The sequence below is a fragment of the Penaeus chinensis genome, chromosome 2, assembly GCF_019202785.1.
Source record: "Penaeus chinensis breed Huanghai No. 1 chromosome 2, ASM1920278v2, whole genome shotgun sequence".
In the NCBI taxonomy this organism is placed as follows: domain Eukaryota; kingdom Metazoa; phylum Arthropoda; class Malacostraca; order Decapoda; family Penaeidae; genus Penaeus; species Penaeus chinensis.
Genome location: NC_061820.1, coordinates 28,499,655 through 28,512,154, shown reverse-complemented (window position 1 = coordinate 28,512,154; position 12,500 = coordinate 28,499,655). Strand labels below are relative to the sequence as shown.

General features: G+C 34.0%; 3 non-coding genes across 3 annotated transcripts; all 3 read left to right on the top strand.

Moving 5' to 3' along the window:
- The first annotated feature begins 2,175 nt into the window (after nt 1-2,175).
- Nucleotides 2,176-2,247, top strand: Trnap-agg. Its single transcript has one exon. It is a non-coding gene; the product is annotated as a tRNA-Pro (tRNA).
- A 1,918-nt stretch (nt 2,248-4,165) lies between these two features.
- On the top strand, nt 4,166-4,237 carry Trnap-ugg. The gene has a single exon. It is a non-coding gene; the product is annotated as a tRNA-Pro (tRNA).
- A 6,577-nt stretch (nt 4,238-10,814) lies between these two features.
- Trnap-ugg lies at nt 10,815-10,886 on the top strand. Its single transcript has one exon. It is a non-coding gene; the product is annotated as a tRNA-Pro (tRNA).
- Nucleotides 10,887-12,500: the final 1,614 nt, after the last annotated feature.

The following is a 12,500-nucleotide window of genomic DNA, read 5'->3' as shown; positions in this document are numbered from 1 at the left end:
TATTCACAAATGAAACAAGAAAATCGATAATATATTTGAGAAGTTGTAATAAGGCGAGTTCGTGGCGCCGAGATTCATGGCGCGAAGGTATGAACTGGACCATGTTAAGAGTAAAGGCTGGTGTACTTTCTCTCTGGTTTGCTCATGAGCCACATAAAAAGAGACTGAAAACCATTACAGTGGGTACTTTATCAATTCCATATATTATTGAAACTACATTTTACCAAATCTGTATAGCCATCATATGCGTAGAGTGTAGAAGTCGGTGTCCTCACATGTGATCAGTCGAGAAGATCGAAGCTAAGCGACCGTCGAAGCTAAGGGTCAAACTCCTTTCACACGCAACAAACGAACAGGCACACGCAACCCAAAAACAAGCAAATAATCAGCCGGCGGCTGGAAGCATCGATTGATGTGGCATCATCTCCATAACCATCAGTATAACCAAATAAACCCTTTACATATATGTATATATGTTTATGTAAATCTATGACTATACATATATAAATAACCATACATACATACAGTTATGTGTGCAAACAATATGTATATGTATATGCATATGCGAGGGGGTTTCAAAAAGTTCATCAACGTCAGTTTGCGAAGAAAATATTGATGCTGTTCGCGACATGATTGAAAAGGATAGACGAATAACCATTGAATAAGTAGCAGACACACTCAATATCTGTGGGTTCTGCACACACAATTCTTTTAGAGAGTTTGGGCTAAGCAAGCTTTCCGCTCGATGGGTCCCTAGGCTGTTGCACCCAGATCAGCAGCAAACAAGGGTAGATCTTTCAATGGAAATTTTGAACAATTTGGATGAGGACTCTGAATCTTTTCTGCAAAGAATTGTGACAGTGAATAAAACATGACTCTACCAGTCAAAATTCAATCAAAGTAGTGGCTGCCTAGGAGTGGAAGTGGACCAGTCAAAGCAAAATGTGACCGTTCAAAAGGAAAGGTCATGGCCACATACTTCTGAGATGCAGAAGGGATTTTGCTGGTTGACTTCCTCGAGAGCAAGAAAACAATTACATGTGCATATTATGAATGCGTTTTGAGAAAACTGTCGCAAAAAATCTCAGAAGTACGCCCTAGAAAGCTGAATAAGTGCGTTCTCTTAAACCACGACAATGAACCCGTTCACGGCGCACGGCAAACAAGGGCTGTTCCTTGGGAAATCGTCCGACATCCACCTTACAACCCCGATTTAGCCCCATCCGACTTCCTTTTGTTTCTAAACGTAAACATATTGAAAGGAACCGATTTTTCATCGGTTGAAGATGTAAATAGAGCTGCTTTGACATGATTCAGATCACATGACTGTTTTACTCAGGCTGGTATCAACGTTCGCATAAGTGTATTGACCTTCAAAAATAAGCATAAATGAATCAGTTTTTTCATATAGTCCTTTTTCACGTACTTTTTTAAGCCCCCTCGTATGTACGAGTATATATATGCATATATACACATGGACATATACGTACGAGTATATATATATATATATATATATATATGCATGTATACATACATACTTATGTATATATATGCATGAGTGTGACTGCAGACAATATATGCATATATATGAATATATATGTATGCATATATATGAATATATATGTATGCATATATATGAATATATGTATGCATATATATGAATATATATGTATGCACATATATGAATATATATGTATACATACATATGCATATATACAAAAAGATGCATATATATGTATATATACAATGTTTATGAATATAAATGTATATATATGTGTGTATGTATGCAAATATGTGTGTCAAAAGGCAAGTTGTTAAAGAACACCTCACCAAATCTAAAAATACGTAGATAGAGAGAGAGAGAGAAAAAAAAAAGTGTCGAAAGTGAAATGTCTTGTGAACCTCATTTTCATAGACGCCACGATGTTTTTGTTTGTTAATTTTAGATATTCTACACAAAAGTTTAATGCAATAGATCTACGGGATAGATGTGATACAGACATGACAAGTGAATATATAACATTCATATTCTATTTCTGGCGTGTTAATCCTCAAGTTGTGCAATGGAATGTGATACTCAAGCGCAACGGGATGTGGGCGGAGTGTCCGTGACCGCTAGCGGGAGAGATCGCGTGAGAAAGTTGTACCTGACTTCCTACACAGAGATTCTCGAACGGCCTGATGGTCTAGGGGTATGATTTTCGCTTAGGGTGCGAGAGGTCCCGGGTTCAAATCCCGGTCAGGCCCATCTGCTTTTTGAATGATATCAAAACGATATGGCCATTGATGTTAAGTTTAATATAGTGACTAACAATAACCAGTACGGGTGTGTTGTGTGTATATAAGCTCTCTCCCGTGACATTTGTTTACACACACACACACACGCACACACACACACACACACACACACATATATATATATATGTACATTTTTCCACAGACATATGTGTGTTTGCTTGTTTACGTGTACATTTCTATTAGTTATCTAAAGCTAATATGTACGCGCATATATACGCGCGCGCATACATACCCACACCCTCATATATATATATATATATATATATATATGTACATACAGATGTACATATATAATAGTGTAATATATAAACATATATATGCATAAATATGTATACATACGTTTATATGTTACATGTATACATGTGTAACTATACATGTGTTTATATATACACAAATGTATATGTATACAGTATATACGTAAGTATGCATATATATATATATATATATATATATATATATATATATATATATATATTATATACTTATATACATATATACATAAACATGTGCATGTAAAGGTAAATATGATATTATTTCAGTATTATATTTATCTTATAAAATAAATACTCATTATATTTATAACATATCAGCCATACGCTTTCATTTGCCTTCATTTCATGTATTTTGTGATAGTTTCTAATGTTATTTTCGAGAAACGGACGTGATGTCTTTATAGCCAGCTGCTTTTGAATTGTGGCATGGTCCACATTTTTTTCATATCTCTACGTTCTGTTTTGTATTATAATTCATAAATGTTCACGAAACATTTATCGAACGTGTATACAAAAGGTCTGTGTTTATTTTCTCAGACGTAAATGCTTATTAGCATATGGTATAGGCACATCCTTCAATATACTTGAAATCATTTATTGATTACACGATATTTATATTTTTTTGTAGAAAATAAATAAATAAATAAATTTCGTTACTCATATAATTTTTTTCTTCACCGGATATAGACTGATATCATTATTGCTTTAAAAATGCAGACAAAATATATAAACAGAAAATTCTTATGAAAATAGAAAAAAATCACTCTCAAGTGAGCAAGTGTCGGAAAGTGACTTCCCGGAACCTTTTTAAGCCTCCGGATTAGTATTAAAAATATGGGTATTCTTGCGAGGAAGAGAGTGAGGGGGTGGCTAAGCTACCTCTTGCAAGATCCCGCCTCATTATTCTGCTACTTATATATAAATATATATATATTTCTTATTTCACATCGTTACCAGGAAATCAAAATCCTTATAACTAAGAGCTACCTCAAAGTATCGACAAATTTGTTACTTTTAAAAGAACATGCGAATATGGAATAACCAAAGAAAAAGAAGGAAAAAAAAAACATGAAATACTTATATTAGTTCTCTTTTCTAAATCACTTTTGCCTTTACTTTATACTCTCGTTTTCCATCCTCATCCGTACATCTGATTTAATGTATTTCTTGCTATATTTACATCCGATGTGAAAACGAACTCGTCGTGTTTGAACAATTCATGGTCCAATAATTTTTTGTTTATTATTATTATTATTTTTATTATTAACATCATTATCATTTATAATTATTATAATCACTCTTATTATTGTTACTATTCTTATTATCATTTTCTTATACAGTAGCACTTTTCAAGTAGTTTGAAAGAAAGTACATCTCTATGGTAAGAACAGAAGTAATAAGAGGGGACATATTGTTGTTGCTATCATTGTATATGTTATTATAACCATTGCTGATAGGTGGAAACCACTACACTTTAATCAACAGATGAAAAGGAAATTTGGCAGCAAATGGTGAAGCCACGATTGACCGCAAGCAAATGTTGTGGTGAACTTTTAAATTTTACTCTTCAATCTTTACTATACGAGTTGCATGTCGGCCTGATGGTCTAGGGGTATGATTCTCGCTTTGGGTGCGAGAGGTCCCGGGTTCAAATCCCGGTCAGGCCCAACATTTTTAACTGATTTTAGAATATAAAAATGGAATAAAGTAATAATTATGCAGTGTAATTTTTCAAAAATAAATTGTGTATTAGTGCATGAATGACTTTTATACATATGTGAGTACACATATACATATGTGCATCTGTATCTATAAATTACACATGTATATACATATTTATCTATGTACGATATACATACATATATGCTTATATATGTATATCTACAATGTATGTACACAAATAATATAAATATATACACATTTTTATATATTTATGTTGTGGACCCCTATTCTACATTTTATTAAATGCTATTGTGTATCAAGACATCATGTTAGATTAATAAATTGTTCAAATTTTCTCATTAATTATAGTTTAACTTCAATAATTTAAAACATGATAATAACACTACTAATTAGTATTAATTAGAATGATTAAGTGAAATCTTTGAAAATTATCAACGCTTTATAATGAAATTACAAAGTTTATAAAAAAATAATAATAATATTTAGATTCTTGACTTTTTACATACAACTAAACAATTATGATTCACTGTAATATAATCATCAGTCACGAAACTAAATAAACATTCAAAACTATTTCACATTTTAATGAATTAAATATAAAACAAAACAACAATCATCATAAAAACCTTTATCAATATCTGAAAGTTAATGAGTGAATTTGAGATACAAAAAGAATAATGATCACCAGAGATGTAAATAGTTAAATTACAATACATATGCTCAGTGAATTGAATATTATAACAAGAGAATAGTGATCATAAGAAAAACAAATAGTTAATTACAATAATCTCAAATTAAGTTGCATTTCTATGTAAGTTAATCAAACATAAAGCATGTAAAGTAATAATCATGACAAAAGCAAACACTTGATAGACAAAAATTCAGTCTGAGGCTCTGTCGGAAAACAACAGGACTCGTCACTGCCTACACACTTCTGCTGAGCTATCAATCTTGGAAATCACTGAATTATATAAATACACTTTTAAACTAACCTCTCTATTTAATTAACTGTCAATAATAAAAAAAAGTATATGTATGATGTTTAGCACATTTCTTTGTTTTCACCATTTACTATAAACACAATGTTGCTATACCATTAGCGGTTTCATTATATGTTCATATAAATCTCAATTTTCTTCCTAATCCTAAGTTCCAGAATTGTATTCCCATATAACTGTCTTCCATTTTTAGTATACTATGTTCCACCAGGATGGTACACTAAAATACTTTAAACGGGGTCACCGAAATGAATATGGCTACTGGACGCTACTCCGAAATCCACATTCTCCGCCACTGAGCGTCCTTTTACTTTCGGTATGAAGCTCATCCGGTCACGCCCTTGCTAGTTATCCCTTAAGCATTTCTTATAGTTGGAAAGATACCCGCATCAGGGCTTTTCTGTGTCCCAGCAAATTTTAACTACATTTATCACTACTAACATGTTCTACCTGGTCACCCGAATTAATTTTACATACTGAGAAAATATGATCTATATTGAGATCGATTAGATTTGCTTGTTGCTTCGCACTCGCGATTTCTTTTTAGCTTCTATTGGCTCATCACGTGGTTTCACACTCTGTCACATGATGATTTCGCCAGTTTGAGTAATAGGGCGCTTTTTTCATCTGCGTCTTGTCCTGTTGGCCGTATTTTTTATGAGGAATGTGCTCGAGTCCTCGCGATGTTATTCTGTTTTTGGCATCTCCCCCCGACTTGTTTCCCCCATTCGCATCCTCTTCGCCCTCGTGTTGTTCCCGTGGTGATGACTAAGCCTTCGAGTACATATATAAATATTCATACATATATACAATTATATGTATGTGTGCAGTCTATAAAGGTATATATATATGCATTTATATAAATATATATGTATACATGCAAATGTATAAATATGTATATATACAGTTGCGGAATGTACGAAAGTGGGTCCCACTTTCGTACATCTAGCAGCCACCGATGTAAACAGAGCGTAAATAGTATTTTTATGAATGAGACGAAAACCTGCCGTTTACTATAACAGTGTGATTGGCAGTATACGTGATACGTGTACTAGTATATACTTTTGGAAACTGGGTAAGCCATTTGATCTTTAGTTGATAACAAAACATGTAGTATTCATTATCTTTTTATCTGTTGTGGGATATTTTTCGAAAACGATTTCCTGGAATTGCTTGTTTATCGAAATGGCAACACCTATAGAGGTGAGGCGGCATTTCCCACTTCTTTCAACACAGCAAGTATAGCTACATATTTCTTGAAATCTGAAAAAGCTTCATGCTTTAAATATCTATGTATGGCAGCTGTATCAGATAAAAAAAAAAAAAAAATCTTCAAATTAGCCGATAACTATGTGAATAGTTCTCGTAGTTGCACCATCCAGTAGTGTGTGTGTGAGTGGGCGAGTGAGTGAGTGAATGAGTGAGTGAGTGAGTGAGTGAGTGAGTGAGTGAGTGTGTGTGTGTGTGTGTGTGTGTGTATCTATATGTGTGAGTGAGTGAGTGAGTGAGTGAGTGAGTGTGTGTGCGTGTATGTGCGTATGCGTGTATGTGCGTATGTGTGTATGTGCGTGTGTGTATGTGTGATGTCTTTAGAAATATTTAGTTTCGCATTCGATCAGCTGACATCTAGTTATCTAAAGGGTTGTTTGTCCACCCGGGACTTAAGTAGTTTGAAGATAAAACACCTAGAAAAACAAAAAAAAACAAATAACAAAAAAACACGAAATCGTATATCTGATACTCTTGATGATAATAAATCTTCATAAATTCCTGAATTTTCATTTCACGGCTAACCCTAATATATGCTAAACAAGAAAGAAAATATGTTCGATGGTATATGACGTCATGTGGGAAATCTGAGCTGAAAATGAGGCTGCCAAGCTTTTTCAAGATGGACGCTAAGCAATATGAAATTACAAGTAGAGGCCGCATTATCTGGATGCGGGAAAGGAAGTTATCTCCCAGTGAAATAACCAGAGGGCCGGGTATCTCACGCTCGATAGTATACAGGTGAAAAATGTAGGTTCCGGATGCCCCTTCACCTGTACAACCTACAGTTCCCTCTAGCAAGCTGCACGGTGAAGAAAACGACTACATGTAGGTGAGATTCATCAGAGAACGTTGTCAAAGAGAAGTAGACAAAACAAAATTGCCAACATCGCTTCCAGATCGCCTAGCAGTATATGGAGAGCGCACGGGAAGCTCCATTGCTGGATGAGAGATAATAGGAGTAAATATCATTAACTTTTTTCAGTTTGTTCCTATATTAATTCAGTTCAAATTCAGATAGAGCTATACGTTTATATATAATAGTGCGTCATATTTGATGTTTTGATTATCTATCATTATTTACTTTTTCAGATGTGACAGACGAAATATCTATGAAAAGCGGGGGTGGCCGTGTGACTTTATGCATGGATTTCATGCATGGTGTTGGTGAACTCGTTAGAGATGCAATTTAGAAAGATATTCTGAATTATTAGAAGAAACATTCTTACCATCAGTACGCTGTTATGCCTTAGTATTTCCCAGACACAATCATATTCGTGCAGGATAACCAAAACACACATTAAGGGCAGTTACGAAGTGGATCAGTGACGAAAACCACATGGAAGTCCTTCCACGGCCAAGCAAAGCATGTGACTCAAACCGGATGAAAAATGTTTGGACGAATATTGTCAATGTTTGGGAAACCGCTAATGAAAGAACCTCCCGAGAGAAAAAGGGAATGGAAAGTGTTACAGAGGAAACTGAGACCTCACAGAAGCACGTCACGTCTGTGCCGTGTGTTAGACAACGAAGACAATGATGTAGCGTGTTTTCTGTTTATATGATCATTTTAGTGACGAAAAGAAAGAACCTAGTCACTTCATTAGTTCGGTTAGCCGCTACTGGATGGTGTAGCCACGGCCCAAGAGAAACATTTACAATGGTATCAGCGGTTTTATATAGATTGTTATTTAATTTAGCTGTCATGCAAAGATTATTAAAAAAAATGAAACGTTATGTTTCAAGTAATATGCGGCTATAACCGAAAATTGTGTTGAAAGAAGGGGAAAATGCCGCCTCACCTCCATAGGTGTTGCCATTTCGATAAACAATTCCAGGAAATTGCATTTTATAAAATATCTTACTGCAAAGTCAGCGACAATTAATACTACATGTTTTGTTATCACTCGTTTGTAGAAAGCGAAAGATGAAATGGCTTAAGTAGTTTCCAAAAAATGATACTAATACACTTGTTAGTCTTTTTTATTCAACCAATCACACTCTTTGTTACAAACAACCTAGGGTTTTCGCTTCATTCATAAACATACTATTTTCGCTATGTTTACATCAAAGTGGCTGCCAGATGTACAAAAGTGGGACCCAGCAAGTGTACTGAAATATAATTCCGGACCTGTACATATACATTAACATGTGCATACATATGTATATACACAGTATATATACACAGACACACACATATATATATTTATATAAACAGTATATATGCATATATATATTTATATAAACAGTATACACACACACACACACACACACACACACACACACACACACACACACACACATATATATATATATATATATATATATATATAGGCATATGTGCATATATATATCCGTGTGTCAAAAGGTAAATAATTTGAAGCACAATTTCACCTAAACAGCGAAATACCTTGAGAAACTTATTTTCATAGACTTAATGTCGTGATGTTTCTACTTGTTAGTTTAAAATAATTTGCATTTGAGTTTAATGTAAAATATCTACGGGATGGATGACATGCGATACTCAAGCGCAACAAATACAATGGGATGAGGGCGGAGTGTCAGTGATCGCTAGCGGGAGAGATCGCGTGAGAAAGTTGTACCTGACTTCCTACACAGAGATTGTCGAACGGCCTGATGGTCTAGGGGTATGATTTTCCCGGGTTCAAATCCCGGTCAGGCCCATGTATTTTTTTGAATGATAGGATATCAAAGCAATATTGATATGAGGTTTAATAAAGTGACTATTAACGACCAGTACGGATGTGTGTATAAATTCACTCCCATGACACATATGTAGATAATGTTTGTTTGCTTACGTGTACATTTCTATTAGTTATATTATTTATATGTACACGCATATAGGCGCGCGCGCACATACCCACACCCATGTATACATACATACATATGTATTGAAGTATATATATACATATAAATATATACTTACATTCATAAGTATGTATGTGTCAATATATTGGTATATACATGCACACACATGCATATACATATATATTACATACATATATACGTATATGTGTATATATACGTATATATATATATATATATATATATATATATTAATATATAATATATATACACATATAGATATACATGTGTGTTGAGGTAAATGTAAATGTTTGATATTATTTCAGCATTAGTTATTTTATAAAAGAAATACTAATTTTCCTTTATAACATAGTCACTGGCATAATCATTGTCATTTGCATTAATTTTATGCATCTTGTGATACGTCTCTTATTTTCGAGAAAGAGACGCGATGTTTTGATCAACTTTCCGTAAACTTTAATTTATCTAATGGTTACACGATATTCATATTATTGTAATGAGGGAAAAAAGTACATGTCATTATTCATTCATTCTCACGCCAAACTCAAATAAGTGTCGGAGATTGACGGTTCGCACCCTTTGGACCCAGACCGTTATTCAACCCCCGAATCAGTATTAAAAATATGGGTATTCTTGCGCGGAAGAGAGGGAGTGGGTGGCTAACCTCCCTCGTGCAAGACCCTGCTTCATTATTCAGAAATATTTTTTTTATTTCGGTACTTGGAAATAAAAATCCTAGCAAGAGCTTCTTCACAGTATCGATAAATGTGCTACTTTTAAAAGAACGCGCGAATATGGAATGACCAAGAAAAAAGGAAGAAGAAAATACTTATATTTGTCCTTTAAAAATCATTTCTGTCATTACTTCATACTCATACTTGGAGGTACAGTTACCATACTTTCCCTGTCCTCATCCGTTCAGCTGATCTAATTTATTTCTTGCTATATTTATATGTGAAAACGATCTCATCGCGACTGAACAATTCATGGTGCATTATTTGTATTTATCATTTATTATTTAGTTATTATTATCATTATTATTATTATTATTATTATTATTATTATTAGTAGTAGTAGTATTTTCTTATACAGTAGCACTTTTCAAGTTGTCTATGGTAATAAGAATAATACTAATAAAAAAATTATAATAAGAAGCATACTGTTGTTACTATCATTGTATTTGTTATAATAATCATTATTATTATTTTATAAACATTATTGTTGGTTGGAAACTATTGCACTTTAAATATAGAAACGGGATTTATGCAAGAGCTAGACTCCGCTCGGGAAAGGTACCACCATGTTTGCAATCATGAGATAAATATTAATCACTACATAGAAAGGAAATCTGGTAGCTGATGGTGGAGCCATGATGACTGCCATCAAGTGTGTTTCAGTAAACTTGCCTTTTAAAACTTTACTCTTTGAACTGTACATACTGCATGACGGCCTGATGGTCTAGGGGTATGATTCTCGCTTTGGGTGCGAGAGGTCCCGGGTTCAAATCCCGGTCAGGCCCAAAAATTTAACTGGTTAAAAAATTAAAAGTGGAATGAAATAATAATCATGCATGTCAGTATAACTTTGAAAGAAATAATAAATCGTGATTCGTGTATGGATGACTTGTATATATATGTATATATACATATATATATATATATATATGTGAGTACACTCTCATGTATACATATGTAAATATTTTATATAATATACATATGTATTTATGTATATGCATTGCATTTACATATATGTATGTATCCATATTCATACATATATGGTATATACACACATATATATATATATATATGCATAAAGACAATATATGTGTATACAAATAATAAAAACATGGATGAAATTTTACATATTGTCAGGAGTTTTGCTTTTGTTATGGTCTTTGTAGACGCTTTTGTTTTTTTTAGTATGATCTCTGGATGATTTAGCCACTCGGGGAATAAAAGAAACTTGTATTCACAATCCAAATGTATATTCCCAAATATTCACAAATGAAACAAGAAAATCGATAATATAATTGAGAAGTTGTAACAAGGCGAGTTCGTGGCGCCGAGATTCATGGCGCCAAGGTATGAACTGGACCATGTTAAGAGTAAAGGCTGGTGTACTTTCTCTCTGGTTTGCTCATGAGCCACATAAAAAGAGACTGAAAACCATTACAGTAGGTACTTTGTCAATTCCATATATTATTGAAACTACATTTTACCAAATCTGTATAGCCATCATATGCGTAGAGTGTAGAAGTCGGTGTCCTCACATGTGATCAGTCGAGAAGATCGAAGCTAAGCGACCGTCGAAGCTAAGGGTCAAACTCCTTTCACACGCAACAAACGAACAGGCACACGCAACCCAAAAACAAGCAAATAATCAGCCGGCGGCTGGAAGCATCGATTGATGTGGCATCATCACCATAACCATCAGTATAACCAAATAAACCCTTTACATATATGTATATATGTTTATGTAAATCTATGACTATACATATATAAATAATCATACATACATACAGTTATGTGTGCAAACAATATGTATATGTATATGCATATGCGAGGGGGTTTCAAAAAGTTCGTGAAACTCGGTTGAGAGAATAGGCAAATCATTGACACCCTGGAACAAGTTTATGGTGCCCTAAAGAAATCAACATCCTACAAATGGATAAGTCGGTTCAGAAGTAGAAGGAACGAAATTGAAGATGAGCCCGCAGTGGCAGGCCATCAACGTCAGTTTGCGAAGAAAATATTGATGCTGTTCGCGACATGATTGAAAAGGATAGACGAATAACCATTGAATAAGTAGTAGACACACTCAATATCAGGGTAGATCTTTCAATGGAAATTTTGAACAATTTGGATGAGGACTCTGAATCTTTTCTGCAAAGAATTGTGACAGTGAATAAAACATGACTCTACCAGTCAAAATTCAATCAAAGTAGTGGCTGCCTAGGAGTGGAAGTGGACCAGTCAAAGCAAAATGTGACCGTTTAAAGGAAAGGTCATGGCCACATACTTCTGAGATGCAGAAGGGATTTTGCTGGTTGACTTCCTCGAGAGCAAGAAAACAATTACATGTGCATATTATGAATGCGTTTTGAGAAAACTGTCGCAAAAAATCTCAGAAGTAC